Genomic DNA, 15533 nt, shown 5'->3' with positions numbered 1-15533 from the left:
AAGCTACAGAGAGCTTACAAAGCATCAACTAGACCAGAATGGAGGCAGCCTGACAAATGGCGTGCCGCGTCCAACACCGGCTTGTTTTTAGCCATCCGCCGACAAATTGAAAATGTAAAAAGTGATCAGCAAAATGAAGCAATTATTCGGGTCGCTGCTGGGAACAGCAAAAAATAATAAGTTGCCTTTTCGCAGAAGTCGTGCAAATAAATAAAAGTGTCCGTTTTTTATTCGCCTTTCCGTGAGATGGCGGCTCTAATTATGTCTTTTATTCTTCTGGTAATGTGCGACCGGGCCACTACTGATTTGTGAATTTTATTTTCTTTAGGAGGGAAACTCCTAATTCTGTTTTCCCTGATCTCTCTTCTTCCAAAATCACTTTATTGGAAGATTCCACCAACTTCCAATCATTATCATTCTATCCGGCTTGTCGGGGTCAGGCTACCTCTGATGTGGGGAAATTTTTAATTCTTTTATTAGTTTTATTAAATTTAATGGAGGTCACACACTCCCCTCCACCTCCACCTGCCCTCCACCTCCATTGTCCCTAGTGCTGGTTACACACTCCCCTCCACCTCCATTGTCCCCAATGGAGGTCACACACTCCCCTCCACCTCTATTGTCCCCAATGCAGGTGACACTTTCCCCTCCACCTCAATTGTCCCCAGTGCAGGTGACACCCCCCCTCCACTTCCATTGTCCCCAGTGCAGGTGACACCCCCCTCCACCTCCATTGTCCCCAGCGCAGGTGACACACTCCCCTACCACTCCATTGTCCCCAATGCAGATGACACACTCCCCTCCACCTCCATTGTCCCTAGTGCTGGTTACAGACTCCCCTCCACCTCCATTGTCCCCAGTGCAGGTAACACACCCCCCTCCATCTCCATTGTCCCCAATGCAGATGACACATTCCCGTCCACCTCTATTGTCCCCAATGCAGGTAACACCCCCCCTCCACCTCTATTGTTCCCAGTGCAGGTGACACACTCCCCTCCACCTTCATTGTCCCCAGTGCAAGTGACACACTCCCCTCCACCTCCATTGTATTCAAGGCATGTGACACACATTCCTCCATCTTCATTGTTCTCAGTCTTAGACACACTCTCCACCACCTCCACTGTGCTCATTACTACACACACTCTCCCTTCTACCTTCATTGCCCTAAGTGCAGATGACAACCCCCCCCCCCTCCCCCCAACACCTCCATCGTCCTTGTGACCAACACATACACTACCCACTTATGCCACCGCACTCAGTTCTATGGACACACTCCACTCCACCTTCATTGTCTTCAGCGTAGGTGACATATTTGTATTATATGATATACTCATATGCTCACCATCAACCTCAACTGTCCTGAGTGCTGCTAACACTCCCTTCCATCACCAATGTGCAGGGTGCAGGTGACACCTCCGCTGTCCTCAATTCACCATACACACTCCTCACCATCTTCAAAGATGATGATAATAATTATTCTATTGCAAGGGATATTATTTCTCAATTTTTAAGCTGCTGACATGATCTCTTTCAGAGTCCATTTATAGCCATTTGACACATCCCATCATTTTTCAAAGACTGATGGTTCAAAACTTGAAGACTAATTCCAAGTAATTGATTTCTGTGACTGCTTCCTCTTTTTATTGGTAATCTGTGGAATACAAATCACCTCTACAGTTGTATTTGTCAGGGTGATGTGCTTAAATGAAAGATCAAGGGCCCATTTGCACCACACATTGTTGCATGTTGTATTGCAGTGCATTAAACAGCCCATTTGAAATGATTTGAAATGCATAGCGATGCACTCAAAACATGGCAGGCTGCATTCTTATCATAGCACAATGTGCTGGACACTGCATTGTGCGACAATACTCAGCGTACAAGCCCTTCGGATGACAACCCCCAACATTGCATGTAACATGCACATCATACATTGTAGTAGCTAGTGTATTAATGTGTAATTGCATCACAATGGTGCAATTTGATTTTCCAGAAATCCAATCAGCTTCTTACTGTTTGAACTAATAATACAGTGTCCATACTACGCTGAATCCCAACCAGCATTGACAGGCAATGCAGAACCCCAGGACTACAGAACCCCACCTCTCCTGGCCCTTTCTTCACATATAGGCATCAGTTTGAAAGCTATGCTGCTGTCTGGACTGCCAACTGCATGTAGGGAAGGATTTTTGGGAGCTGTAGTTCTTGGGGCATGCCTAGATTATTAGGAACTAAGCTCCCTCATCATAATAAAAGATATTTCTTTCTGCACTAACAGGTTTAAGGTTCAAGTTTTAAGGTAATGCTTAGACATATCCTGGACCCCATTTTTCAAAGTATGTTTCCATTATTTTGACAATCTCTGTCCATAATAAAAAATGCTAACGCTAGGCATTTCTTGAAGGTTTCAACTTCTATCTGTTTGACAGCAAATTGAGTGAATTCCATCAAGCTCCCTGCATGGGAAGTGATGCTGACTGTTTGCTGATCAATCACAAATAGATTACCCTCTGCATTAATCAACCTAATGTGTTCTAATCATGTACATTAGAAAACAACGTCACATATAGAGATTAATGTATAGATTGTAATGAAATAAAGGAAAAACAAGGAACTGATAGTGGTGGAAAAGGGGGGAACCACAAAGTGGCTGAGTGTTTGGACCTCTGAGAAGCCAAGCTCCAATAACAAACCAAAAATCTCATGTGATTCCTCATCTTGAATCTCTTTTCCTAGCCGGGTCTGAGCTTAGTAAAATCATTGTTGCATTAAAATAGCTCGGTCATAAACCAAAGCATAAAGCAAAATATTACTTGCTGGGGACCAAACTGATAAAGGTTGTTTCCCTGCTCCACTTGACCAAAGGCCTCAGGTGGGGTGACAGCATGGGGGTACAAAATGGTATAGGTAATGTAAGTCCAAACTGGTGGCCCAAAGAACAGACGCAAGCAGAAAGCATTACCTAAGGAGCGCTAGTGTTAGTGGTGGAGCAGTAGACCCTTCAAGACCAGAAGACCTTGGAGAAGCTGGTATATAGGGCTTGGTAAGGCCAAGGTCGACAGTTGGTTGCAAGCAGAACCCAACAGGCCTTTCTCCCACAATGGATCTCCATGTCTGAGCAACCAAGGGGGGAAGTAGACCAATGTGTAAGATCTAAGTGAGACAGAGCTTACACAATATCTTAAACTGAGCAAAATAGAACTGGCTGGAGAAGGTGATAAAGGTGGTTACCCTTGCTCCTCTGGACCAAAGGCCTCAGGTGGGGTGACAGCATGGGGGTACAACATGATATGGTTACTGTAAGTCCAAACTGGTGGGCCAAGAGAGAAGAAAGAATTGACTATAGAGTGCTCCTGAGGAGAGATAGACCATTCAAGACCAGAAGACCTTGGAGAAACAGGCGTATGGAGCTTGGTAAGGCTAAGGTCAACGGTTGGTCACAAGCAGAACCCAACAGGACCAGGGCAGGATGGTTCAGAGCATAGAAAACAGGCAGGTCCATGTTTGAAATGCAGTCAGGAGTCAGCCATGTCCAGGAATCAGTAGGATTACCAACTGATAGACACAACAGAATCAAAAGAAATAGCAGGAGAACATCCAGCAATTCTATGGCACAGATCTGATCCATAAATTGGCTTTCTGGAGCCAATGCTGAAATGGTGTTCACATTCACTGCTGGATATACCTGGAAGCATTGCTATACCTCCACCTTTGCCACCTCTTGAGGCTATCTTAGGGTAGAAAAGGCTGCCCATCATATTAAAGGTCCAATACAGAGGCAGAAAATTTGCCTATAACTTCAGCTTCTGCTTACATTTCTAGCTGAGAGGAGGGCATTGATTTTTTGATCATTGATTTTGCAGTGAAATAACCAATCTTGCAAGTTGTGAAGTTTCTTATATTTGTAAGTAGCATTGTTTTTCTGTTTTGAATTTGCTTACTCAAAATGTGTCTTAGAAGCTGCAGCAAATCAGATAAAGCTTGCCTAACTTTGTAGTAAGCGGACATCTGACATCATTTAGCCCCTTCCTCTCCAGCCTGACTGTCCCTGGGCCGCCACTTCCATTATTTGTATTTCAGGTCACATGTGGCTATTATCTAAGGCAGTCTGCATACAAGTTCCTAGGTTATTATTGGGTTTTCCAGTCAAAGGAGATTAAGGAAATACTTTCTCCTGTCTGCAGCAGACTGATGAATTCATGGGCCTAATCAAAGTCAATTACTGGGCCTCAAGGATGTCTCTTTAAATACAAAGTGAAACTTTTTGTCTTTTTTTAATTAATTAATGTTGTTACAGACATTCTAAATTGTCAGGTCCACTATAAAGCCGCCTACATTGGCTGGTGATTTCCATCTCGATCAGAGTTCTTCTTTAATTCCCCTTTCTGTAAAACTTCTGTTTTCCTCTATTCATAATTTTTGATCTTGTATTGTTCATTTTATATATGAAATCTCATAAAACAGTAATAACACAGATTACGCTTTTATGAGAGAAAAGCTATATTTCCATTTAAATGTACTGAATATAATGTTTCATCTGCTTCGCCTTAAGGATTAAAAAATAAAAAAACTGTACTGCACTTATTAAATCCCGGGTTGCCACTGGTTTGAAGAACAAAAAAGTGTTTGTAATTCAAAATAACTGCGGGGGCAATCAAAATCTTCATTGAGCCCTTCAGTAAAAATCATATCAAATTATACTGTCAGAAATTAAGCAAATGACAATAAAACGTGCTTGTATCAAATAATTAAGCAGCGGATTGCAGAGAACAACGGGAAGATTTATTGTCAAATTTTAAATCTCCATTTGTGTGTTGGAATTCTAATTAGAAACGAATGGACATTGGGGAATCTCCACAGAAGTGACAGGTCCTCTTAATGGAGTACTCGCTGATACTTAACCGCCTACCATAGCCCCCCCTCCCCCAGATATAGGTAACATGTGACCTTCTCCCCTTTCTCCAACAATGGATCTCCATGTCTGAGCAGCCAAGGGGGGAAATAGACCAATGTGTAGGATCTAAGTGAGACCGAGCTTACACAATATCTTAAACTGAGCAAAATAGAACTGGCTGGAGGTGATGAAGGTGGTTCCCTTGCTCCTCTAGACCAAAGGCCTCAGGTGGGGTGACAGCATGGGGGTACAACATGATATGGGTACTGTAAGTCCAAACTGGTGGCTTAAAAGAGAAGAAATAATTGACAATGGAGTGCTCCTGAGGAGCAATAGACCATTCAAGACCAGAAGACCATGGAGAAGCAAGCGTATTGAGCTTGGTAAGGCTAAGGTCAACAGTTGGTCACAAGCAGAACCCAACAGGACTAGGGCAGGATGGTTCAAAGCATAAACAACAGGCAGGTCCATGTTCAAAATGCAGTCAGGAGTCAGCCATGGCCAGAAGGATTAGCAACTGGAAGACAAAACAGGATCAGGTACAAAGGTCAGAGCGGAAGTAGCGAAAGAACACCCAGCAATTCTATGGCACAGCTTTGATCCTTAAATTGGCCTTCTGGATCCAATGCTGGAATTGTGTTCACTAATTGCTGGATATAACTGGAAGCATTGCTACACCTTTACCTCTTCCTAACTTCTGAGCCTCCCTTTGGGTAGGAAAGGCTGCCCATCACACAGGTAATAAACTCAGCAGGTAAATGGGGCTGAGGGATGGGTTGGGGGTGCAGAAACAAATCGAAATCTTTAGGTGGAATGAGGAAATGTTAGAACTGTCCTTCGCAACTATTTACCTCAGGAGAACCCTTGCAAAAACATTTCCTGACTCTGAAAACCCACAATTAATCGGAGGTCGGTGGGAAAAAGGACCCAACTTGGCCTTTGCAGCGCTAGGTCCCAGGTTCATATCTGGGCCAGGGCATTATCTGCTTGGAGTTTGCAGGTTCTCCCCGTGTTTGCGTGGGTTTCCTTCGGGTACTCCGGGTTCCTCCCACATCCCAAAAACATGCAGTTGGGTTAATTGGCTTCCCCCCAAAATTGACCTTAGACCGTATTAAAAGACATATGACTATGGTAGGGACATTAGATTGTGAGCTCCTTTGAGGGACAGCTAGGGACATGACTATGGACATTGTACAGCACCGTGTAATATGATAGCGCTATATAAATACTGTGTGATAATAATAGGCAAAAGATCATTGGTGTCATGCCAATGATTGGCATTGGCTCGGAGATGGGTGAGTACCTTAAGCTTAATCCATAGAGGAACCTTGGTAGAGAATGGTTGGGTTAGAAGAACTGATAAGTCTATTGCTATTTGCTCTTCCTGACCTGGTGACCCTAATTTGATTTTTTTTCTTAGTTTTTATTAAGGATCAAAAGACAAAGAAAAGAAAAAGTAACATCATGCTGAATAAAGAAGTACTTCTCAAGGTTTTCAAGTCCATAACACAGCACAAAGAACACGTAGCACAAATCTTGTAACACTGAATGAGCAAGCATGAAAGATCCAGGTATATGAGGGAGCTAATAAGTAATTCAAGGACTCCAAATGGCCAAAAATGAGTATCAAACAAGATAATGGTCAATTTATAATTCACCATGAATGTGATTTCCACCTGAACAAGTTCTAGGAGGACTTCCAGGCTTAAGCATTTACCTGCTTAGCAGCTAAAATATAAAAGTAAACGTTTGTGAAATATTTTTTTTTATTCTTAGGTTACCATCTTCAGTCCTGTGGTACATTCTGTCTTCTTTCACTGCCTTCTTCTCTATTGGAGGATGATCCTCACATTCAGGAGGCGGGTCCATGACTCCCTGCACTCACACTAATTCCCTGGTTGAATGCAAAAGACATCTTGTGGTGGAGAAGAAGTACTGCATGGGTCAGCAGTGGCCAGTGGATGAAAATTACAGCCAGAGCTGTTTTTTTGCTTGTCATCAGTACTAAGGTGACCAGTTTTTATTGACTCAAAATGAGCCTGGAGTTTGGCTTTAAGGATATGTAATATGGGCAAAGATGAAAAAACCAGTCCATAAAGGTGGTACCAGTGTACACATACTAGATCTATGATTCCTCCATAAATAATTGAATCTGCAGCTGAATATTTCCTGTAATTTCTAAAGAGTTTTAAAGTCAAGAAGGTGTCTGCATGTTTCCTCTTTTGTTTTAATTATCAAACAAATTAATTTAATGGTTCCTCTCCAGATTAAATTAATGGGTCAAGCTAGCTTCAAAACACATAACTCCTTGTTAAAATAAATTAAATAAACCCAGACAATTACAGCAGAATCCACAGACAGCAATAAAACATCAACTCTAATGACAAAACAAGATTCATTTTTACTGGGAAAAAAAAAATGACCTGGACGATCGTTCATCTTGGCGTGGGGGAAATGGAATTAGACAAATAAATGTTTTGCAGTCCCTACCTAAATATAAAAGTGGAACTATTGCACTATTTATACTTTGCCGATAATGAAATATATCTCTGGATGAAAGCATTATTAATGTATTGTAAAAAACAAATTAGCAAAATGGCGTCAACTAAAAATACATGGCCAATGGGTTCCAATTTTGGACAATTTTTGAAGGCTTCCCCTTTACCTCCAATGATGTTCTTCCCAAACCTGCTGCTCCATTTTATGCACCCTTCTCTCTCTTTTATCAATACACCACATTTTTTTTCCCTTTCAGATCACCAAATTCACATTTTTAGGTAGTTCCTCAGGTTGAAAAAAGACACGTTGTGTCCATAGACTTCCATCCATTTAGAGGAGCCTTGACACAGCAGTGTGGCTTCCATGTTTAGAAATCCATGCAACCTCTGTTGATACAAATAACTTGGGGTTGATAAGATATAATTTAGATTGTTCAAATAATTAAGCCTCACCCCTGGACCCCCATCAACATCAGTGGTGGAGTGCATGGAGAACATCAGTGCTGGTATCATGTCCTTATCCCTGTCTACATATGACTATTCACAACACGCAATATGGCTGCAGCCTATTTAGGGAACGTGTATTTCGATAGCTAGAATAAGGAAAATGGTGACCAGAGTTGGGCTTTAAAGTGGACCTGTTTCTTAAATACTTACCTTCCTTGTATTCCTCTGCCACTCTGAAGAGCCCTTGCAAAACTTTATACTGGTATAGGGAGCATGTGAGTTTCCCCCATTTAATCTCAGGGTTCAGAGTTCCCATTTGAGTTGTAAGATTTCCAGGGTATGGTCAAATAATATTAATTATTATTATCAACAATATTATCATGTACCTTGGTAATATAAATGTTATATAGGCTTTGTTCATGTATTACCAGGCTTGTAATAGTTTATACGTTGTGTTGACCAGAGTTTGTATGTTTTGTTTATAGATCCTTTATATCCAAAAATTTTTCTGCCTTTCTCTCTTAGTGATCATGACAAAAACATTATTTGATGGGTAGCAACCTAATAAATCCAGTGTTTGACTAATGCCACATTTAGAGGGAACATTTGGAGTTCCAGTACCTTATTATCATACCTGGGATAAAGAGTCTTGATGTGGCCATCAGTGCTGACAAACCCGTAGTAGCCTAGGTGAAGGATGGATTATGTTGATAGAGACACGGCAATGGGGAGATGTATTACACAACAAAGAAGCGTTGTAAAACCAGGATAAAATACAAAGTTGGGGACAGGGAGACAACACAGGAGGGCGAAGCAGAAGACCCAGGGGAGGGACACAAAATGGTTCTGGTCAAAGGAGGGTAACTATTGCTTGTAGGCCTTGTTTATAATTTTGTTATTATTGTTGTATTTATATTTGTGTTATGTAACTCTTTTCCCACATATATGATACTGAAAACAATATACCATTTTTATTGCTGGGTGTTTTCTCGTTTGTTGACGACCGCCTTAGAACTTACAGGAGGAGTTATTTTTATTTAGTTAATATTCATATAATATTGGAAATTGTCCTCAATATTAATCATAATTTCTTACAGAGAGGTCAATTACTGGAGCTCTGAAATTTAGGGAGTAAAGAAGGTTACTAACCCCATGTGAGTACAACACTGATCAAAACAGAACTTACAAATGGATTAGACTCAGTGGTGCCACGCAGATAGAGTGCTGATAAGTATTGTTGTTCAAACAAATCCTGTGACCTGACCTTTCAATGGAATTCTTGACTATTCCCTGGAGTTGGCAAGTGGCAGATTATCTTGTAGAAGTTGAGATTTTCTCTGATATAACAAACAATAGTTTGATTTACTACACCACTTGTGTCCTGTCTGTGGCCCGAGAGCCATTTGGTGCTAGGTATGTGGGTCTGGACCCCACTAGTCTGGGCTAAAAGCATTGATTTGTAAAGGGTAATGGCAGCAATCCATACTACTTCTTCAGCAAGGCTCCAGTCCCCAACCAAACCTGTAAGACATCCACAGGTCCCAAGTTCTACCACTAGGGAAATAAACACATTGGAAACCAGCATATCCCAAATAAAACCAAATGGACATAGCCGACTCAGAGGAAAGCAAAAATCCCTGGGTTATGGGAAGAAATTTCCTTCCTGTTTACCTGGGTCAACATTAAGTCTGTAGATCTATTGGGCCCATTTTATTAAAGCTCTGCAAGGCTGGAGAGGATATACTTTCATTAGCAAAGCTGGGTGATCCAGCAAACCTGGAATGGATTTCCTAAAAGTCATTTGCTATGTGTTAACAAATGTATTCAATCCTGGACCAGATCCATTTCAGGTTTGCTTTATCACCCAGCTTCACTGATGAAATCAGGCCCATTATGGTATCTGACAAGCATATTGCTGACCATACATTGGTCTGTATTCAAATATTTAATTTAGGATTCTATATAAACATATACTGGATCCATAAACAAATATTCATTGGAAATTCACATTCCTGGCTAGATGTAATGCCAATCACTCTGCTCTGAGAACTTTCCCCTCAACTGGTGGTCCAAGCAGGGGAGAGGCATGGAATGGGCAAAGAACAGGGCTTGCTGATAGGTGCACAGTGCTCACCAGGTGGCAATTAATATCTAGGCCAATGGTTGTGCACCCATTGACCAAGGTATGGCCACCTTTGCACATACCAGACATTATGTGCCATAATAAAAGCCCTCAAAGGACCAATTTGTGGCCCCATCAGACAGTTATAACTTGTTTGATTTGCAGGTATTCTCTACTTTGCGCAGGAAATGAGTTCGGTCAGCGTCTGCCAAAGACCCATTAAAATTTCCGTGCGAAGAGCAGAGAAAAAAAAAGTTGTGAATTTTGCAAAGATCAGGTATAGTCTAACTTATAATAAATATGTAAATCCCTCTCAGCTCTTGGCAGAGGGAAGAAATATATGTGCGCGTCCTTTCAATTGTGTTTTCCATCTCAATCACAACACAAATTCCGTAAGAGGATCAAGGATGGATTTTAAATGAAGTTTAACAAGGAGTATAATCCCTCAGGGAGGCTTTTTTTTGTCAGCTTTCTTGATAATTTCACCCATTTCTTTAAAAATTAAGCAGTAGGAGATCATTCGGCAGCAAAGGAGAAATGCTAATATGGTGCATGGAGTAAATAGTCATTTTCTGGCATTTCTTACATAAGCCATACATCATGAGCTGTCTGCATGCAGATTTCCTTCTGACAGTAACTAACTGATCCATCTCAATGACCCATTTAAATACCTGAAGTTTGGAACATGACAATAGGCAGAGAAGATGAATTTTACAGAGGAGTCAGGAAAATTAGTCAGTTTGGAGTAGAATATGGTGCCTGGTAAAGGGTGCATTACAGCAACACACACTGTCATGTTGTGGTACAATGGGGGGGGGGGGGGGCATTCGTTCTGGCACCCCCGCACATCTACGGAGGAAACTTGCCCTAGTACACCACAACCCATGATAAGAGATTGCTTCTGCATGGGGCACATTCAAGTACGGGCACCGTAATGCATGTTTTGATGCATCTACTAGGACAGGTTCTATTTGTAGATGTGTTGGGGTTCCAGAATGAATGGCACCCAACTGTATCGCAACATGATAGTGATAGTGCCTTGACACAGCAGTGTGGCTTCCAATGTTATACAACCTAAACCTCTGTTGAAACAGATCACTTGGGGTTAATAAGATATCTTTAGGATGCTTTAGATAGTTCAGCCCAACCTCCAATCCCCCACCAACATCAGTGCTGGAGTGCATGGAGAACATCAGTGCTGGTATCATCTCCTTATCCCCGTCTACATATGACCATTCGCAACACATAGTATGGCCAGTATATACTAGGGCACATTTTATTTGTAAATGTCCTGGGCTGGCACCCAATTATATTGCAACATGATATAGTGTTTTGCTGTTATAAGTTTTGGTGCATGCATTACTAAAATAATTTCAGGTAGAACAAACCCTCACATGGTAATTTGGTGGATGGCGAGGTTGGGTTTTTGTAATGCCAACATAGGCATTGGCTTAGGGTGGAAAGGCTGAAAAACTGAATGATTGGTTTCAGGGCAATGTGCTGCAAGGAGCACAGCTCAGGTGCAAGTCCTAGCTGTCAAATTGACAGTCAAGTCCTGCAGAATCTTTTTGCGTAATCCTAGCAACTTTTCCCCGAATAGGGTTGGAGCTTGTTCCATTGCTTACCATTGGTCGTTCACTTTAAGAAAATTCTTTGCACCAGAAACATGGTCTTGTACCATAGTCTTGTACCAAAACTTAGGATTCACTTTGGAACAATCCAACATGGAACATAGAAAGCAATACAAACTTGGCCGAGGGTTTTCTTTCTAAATGCCTAGCTGTCTCTGGGCTCTCTATTTTCTAAGGCCCCATAAGCACGCAGCCAATGAGGTTGCAGGAACACAGCACGATACCTTGGAAAGTTTAGAAAAGCTCAGTTCTACAAATTTCACTCAGTTCAGGTTTTTTCATTTACTGTTATGACAGTTTTCTTTATTATAAATAGTATAAATTACATACATTTAATTATCCTGACAAATTGAATGTGGAGTGTTATAAAAACTTTTCGGATAAATGCTAATATTTAACAATGTATCTAATTACCATTAATGAAGATGGATTCTGCTACTTTATAGCAGACACATAACTAATTAGATGGAATGGATGGATATATGCATGTGAACCATTCTACCTGCCAAGATCCAGTAATGTCACCCTTGTGATTCACAAATCGCTATGTGTCCGGAGAGTGACACCATTATACTGTATGCAGACCTGCAGTTTCCTGTGTCACCTTCACCCTGTTAATTGGACAAAGTATGAGTATCAACACACAGCTGGGGTTCTCCTTATCTTCTGCTCAGCTCTCTAGACACCTCCCTACTAACACAGCATGCTTCGGGTACAGCTCATTGTGATTGGCCCACAATGCAGGCATGCCAGCACTTATTTGCACTTTCTACGAGTACCAAGAGTTGCCATACTCCCGCTTGGCACTTTTCTTTCCTATTGCCCATTACAATGATAAGCTTACCGGTGAAAAGATCCACCCCCAATTGCACCAGGGTCTGGGGTTACAAATAGTTAGTATGTTCTTCTGTCCTGGGGTATATAGAGGGCATGAAGCTGCTGGATCTTATTCTCTGGTGCCAGCTATTAGACATTGCTTTGCACTGAAGATCAGCCACTCTACAGTCTGCACACCTGGCCTCATTAGCAGACATTAAAATGAGACCAGAGCATCCAGCCTTTGTCTGATCAACAGATTTTGTTCGATTTTGCTCCAGACCAGCCAACCTGAGGGTTCCTCAAAGAGTGCTATGGGTTCCATGAATTGTGGCTAATCAATCTCCAATTTGTGATGCCTGCAAAGTTCTAGAGCCAACGTCACTTAGTTGAGCCAGCTGCATGGCTCCAATGTGTTTTTAGTTGTGGCGTTCTAATAAACCTCCACTCTAAGGGCATTCTTTCTAATGGCCACCATTTTAGGAGGCCCCCTGATAAATTATTATTAGCAAGAGTTCCCCAAGATCTGAAAACTATTTAAGAGTTCCTCAGGTGTTAAAATGTTAACTTAGGGCTGTTTTAGACTGCATTGTCAGGGCTGCTTTGTCAGATACAGTATTTGCTTTTCTTTGGCACTGAAAGCGTACCTATACTTCGAATTTTCACTTTACATAAAAGGGTATGTTTAAGGTGCAACACCCTTTCAATTTTTTTAAAAAAGGGTGCAGCACTGCCCCCTAATTTTTGCCTGCCTAGGTGGTCGGGAATAAATGGGAGCACAAAGCCTCTCGGGATACCTACATCAGGCATCATGGGAGGCTCTTGGGCGCTCCTTCTACGCATCCGTGAGAATCTCAGGCATGCGCAAAAGGAGCCTTTTTACTCAAAGAGAAAAATTTGCTGATCCCACGCATGCGCAGTGAGATCGGCATTTTTTTTTTTACATCCTATGTCACCCGATCTCGTGCCTGGGTCGGGTGACGTAGGATGAAGAACCCGGAAGAGAAGACGAAGATGGCGACACCTGGTTTGCTGGGACGACACAGGATTGAAAGTAAGTGTGTTTTGGGGTTTTTTATGTGTGTTTTGAGTATAGTTTCTCTTTACAAACTTTGCACCATTTCAGTGTTTCTTCTGCCTATTGCCAAAAGTCTCTGTGCTCTGTGCGCCACACATGGCTCTGGTGAAGAACTGACAAGGAAGGAGGAATCCCACCAGGGTTAGAATACTGCAACCCATCTTTGGGACAGGACAGAAGCTATGAAAACTGACTAACAGGAAAGTGCGTGTGAGAGGTGAGAACTCAAAAACCTAATAAAAAGCATTGACATACGTGGAGATACTGCTAAATTCCACCTTTTAGTGCTCAGGCCAGTTTAGAAGGATAACAACAAACAGATAAGCATATTATTTCTGTAACATGTCGAACCTTAACTAGACACCAGCTATTTTATTCCCTTTGGAATTCTTTTAGGTATATTCTCAAATACAAACCATTCCTAATATAAACCAAGGTACGGTACTTACTTTTACCTGAAACAACAAGAAAAATGCTTTGACTCAAATACAAACCTAGGGTGCAAAATGTCCTCATTGCTAACAGTCAAGTCAGTAAAAAATAGAAATATGTTACCATACCACATTTATGGTATGCATCCACCAGTAATGGGCCCCAATGCTCTTGCGAATGTGCAATTACACGTGCACCAAATTGTACAAATTTTTGCACACAGGTTGCCATTTACACATGTGTGTGCATTGATAGGACTAAAAATTAGGATGCATTTTTAAGTCTTGGCAGTCCTAGCAGACACTGCTGGATCTTTAGCAATGTTATCTGGTCACATTGCTCAGCGTATTTTGCTTGCCTTTCATTGCCTCAGCCTGTCGCTTATCACTTCTTCTGTCAGCCGCCCACCTGCCTCAACCTTGGCCAGCTTTGGACTTACCCAGCTGACTGTTCCTGCACCGTAGCCTCTTGTTCCTGGTGGTGACCTGGTGCTATCCCGCAGCTGACCCACACTCTGGTGAAGACTGGTTGTCACTTAGTTCTCACCCCAGGTAAACCCACTTTACCTGTCAGGAATTAAACCTATAACTAAATGCCAAATAAATTAACATAAATAATTACATCCATGGTATGTTAATTTTAAAACATTTATTTAAAAGGAGACAACAATTAGAATTTAAATTTTCCTCCTTTACATGTTAAAAAGGTTTTATACAATTCAATAGGTCAAATAGGTTCAGTGCTCTTGAACGAACTTTTGTACATTATTGTTGGCCACCAGCAGATGGTGCTATATCCTCATGTAAAGTGGTTACAAAATCATGTCTTTGACAGTAAGAGTTTGTTATAGACTTTACATAAAGGCACAGCACCATCTACTGGTGTAACCTGAGTATAAACCAAGATTCTTTTTCTAATGGCATTTTGAAGAAAAAAATCTTGGTTTATGCTATAAGTAGTAGTATATACATATAGTTACACAGAGTATATACAGTAGTTGTCCCAATATGCTTTGAAAACTCACCTAAATGATAACAAGTTTCCTCATTTTATAGCTGATCCATGTTTCATATTAGATTTAAATCATTCATTACCATTCTACAGGAAAAGACCTTTTTCTTCCAAGAACTTTCTTTAAACTTACCTCTACTTACTTACCTATGTCTGTAAAGAAAGAAACTTCAAACATTTTTCCTAAGTTTTCTCCAGTGAATCTCTCACTCTCTTCTTCTAGTGTGTAAGGCGGCTGCGGTGACAGACACCAAATGAAATCAATTTTTCACACTTAGCGTGGCTCCGACACTCCGCCTGATCCTGGCAACCTCATAGCGGCAGAAGGTGAACATTTTGGAGAGGTCTTTCATAGTCCTGCCAATGTCATAGATTATATATAATACAGCAGACAGCAAGAGATTCTTCTCGCCTTTATTCTCCGCTCTGATATTTTTTCCTTTTTGTTTCCAGCTACTTGTGATGTTTTTAAAATTCTTGGAAGTTGTTATAAATTCATTTGCAAGGTGTGCAGACGATTCATTGTTTGTAATGGACTTGCATTGCAATTACTGAACAAATTCTCAAGATGTTGAAACGATTTGCTTTATACATATCAACTGAA

General features: G+C 41.3%; 1 long non-coding RNA gene across 1 annotated transcript in view; it reads right to left on the bottom strand.

Annotated features, from left to right (window-relative positions):
• Window positions 1-5346: 5346 nt before the first annotated feature.
• LOC140331936 (uncharacterized) overlaps window positions 5347-15533 on the bottom strand; it is a 46933-nt gene continuing 36746 nt past the window's right edge. Inside the window, exon 4 of the long non-coding RNA XR_011920985.1 lies at window positions 5347-5411. This is a non-coding gene — a long non-coding RNA (uncharacterized lncRNA). The remainder of the gene's footprint in view (window positions 5412-15533) is intronic.

The sequence above is a fragment of the Pyxicephalus adspersus genome, chromosome 5 (genome assembly GCF_032062135.1).
Source record: "Pyxicephalus adspersus chromosome 5, UCB_Pads_2.0, whole genome shotgun sequence".
Taxonomy (NCBI): domain Eukaryota; kingdom Metazoa; phylum Chordata; class Amphibia; order Anura; family Pyxicephalidae; genus Pyxicephalus; species Pyxicephalus adspersus.
The sequence above is the reverse complement of the archived record's forward strand: the minus strand, read 5'-3'. Positions and strand labels throughout refer to the sequence as shown.